Source organism: Orycteropus afer, unplaced genomic scaffold (assembly GCF_000298275.1).
Source record: "Orycteropus afer afer isolate SDZICR_OR568_19922 unplaced genomic scaffold, OryAfe1.0 scaffold00799, whole genome shotgun sequence".
Lineage (NCBI taxonomy): Eukaryota > Metazoa > Chordata > Mammalia > Tubulidentata > Orycteropodidae > Orycteropus > Orycteropus afer.
In genome coordinates, this window is record NW_006922386.1 from 642,640 (window position 1) to 644,485 (window position 1,846).

Below are 1,846 nucleotides of genomic sequence, written 5' to 3' on the forward strand. Positions count from 1 at the left end.
ATAAAATACTTGATCAATTCCAAAGATTTATTTTCTTTTTTCAAAATGTACATTTTGTTCTATTTCTTTCCTAAGTTAACAATAAACTTTCACACATATTAAGTAATTCTTTTTTTGTTGTTGTTTCTTTCTCAAAGGATGTGGGAACCACATAGTCACAAAGCATAAGAAAATATATTAGAAATCATGCTGAAGTGTTTTGCAATGATGTTTCTCTGAGCTCGTAAAGACAGAAACAAGCTAATACTTACCTATTAGAAGACTGTGTTAGTTACTACCAAGTCTATCCTTCCTTTATGAAATACTTTTCCATAGAGCCCTGGGGGGAAAAATTTCCTCTGTGAATTTCAAAGGGAGTATTTTAACACATAATGACGTAAGGTACTATATCATTCTAGAGAGTACAATTCCCTAACGTTTTCCTTCCTATGCTAGTCAGAATCATCCGAGGTGTTGTAAGAAACTTAACTTTTCATTTTCCTGTTTAGTTTACAAGAATAGAAACTTGGGTGCCATTAAGTCCTTTCTGAAACTCAGCAACCCGATAGGACAGAGAACTGTCCTCCTAGGGTTTCCTAAGCCATAATGTGTGTGGGAGCAGATTGCTAGTTGTATACTCCCACAAAGTGGCTTGTGGGTCCGAATCAACTTTTGTGTTAGCAGCCCAGCACACAAGCATTGTGCCATGAAGGCAAGTTAACCCTCCTCATACTCCGAAACCAGAAACAAACAAGAGTTTAAACAAGTTAGGTGCTCCAGGCAAACCAAAAGTACCACAGAATAAAAGGAAAAAGACAAGTTATGATGAAAGGTGTGTAGAAAAAAGGATGTCATTGTTAATAGAGGAAGAAAATCACAAAGAGTACCAGTCACACCCACTGCCACAAGTTCTCCATCCCTGCATAACCAAAATCCAAACCAAACTCACTGTCTCTGGGTCGGGTCCAATTCACAGTGACCCCTCCTTGGGTTTCTGAAGCAGTATCACTATGGAAGTATATTGCTCAATCTTCCTTCCGAGGAGTGGCTCATAGGTTTGAACCACCAGCTTTCTGGTTAGCAGTCATATTGATTCTTGCACTTTATTTGGAAGTACAATCCAAGGGAATCATTGTGGAAATCTAAAACTAGAAGTTCTTTGCTACGGACTATACACATCTTCTACCAAGGAATCATAGATTCTTCACAAGCATCTAAGGAGATATATATTGTTTTGCTTACCAAGTACTGCTCTGACAAGAATATACCATACAAGGGCCAGCTTGAAAATCAGGAGTTTATTCTCTTATAGTCTGGAGAATTTAAGTTTGAGGGCAAAGTGCCAGGCTGGTGAAAACCCCTCAACCTTCAGCTTCAGTTCTGCCTCCTGCTCCCGTCCCACTGAAGCTGACAGCTTTTTTCACTCAGCAGGTGGCTGTTGAGGCTGACAAGCACAAGATTGACAAGTACAAAGGCACAGTCCTGATGTTACCAAACCACACGTCAGGTCATTAATTCAAGTCCATTGAAAGTCCCAAGGTTGACAGAACATGGCTGGCTGCTGAACAACAACTTGGCTACATGCAGAGTTCAAGGTGCCATAAGCTAGAGTCCGTTCTCCAAGGCTTCTCCGTGTATACAGGAAACAGACCACATTCCTAATGCAGCTACTCAGCTGCTCAAAGTAGATTCCACCATGGAGTTATGGAGTTGATTACCAGTCTCATCATGGGAATACTACATCCAGCTGCCCAGCCACTCAACTGGGCCCAGCCAAGTTGATGCACAAACTTAACTGCTACATATATGTATGTATGTATATATATATAATTTTATACTTTATACTTATGACAAGAGTGAAAAATCT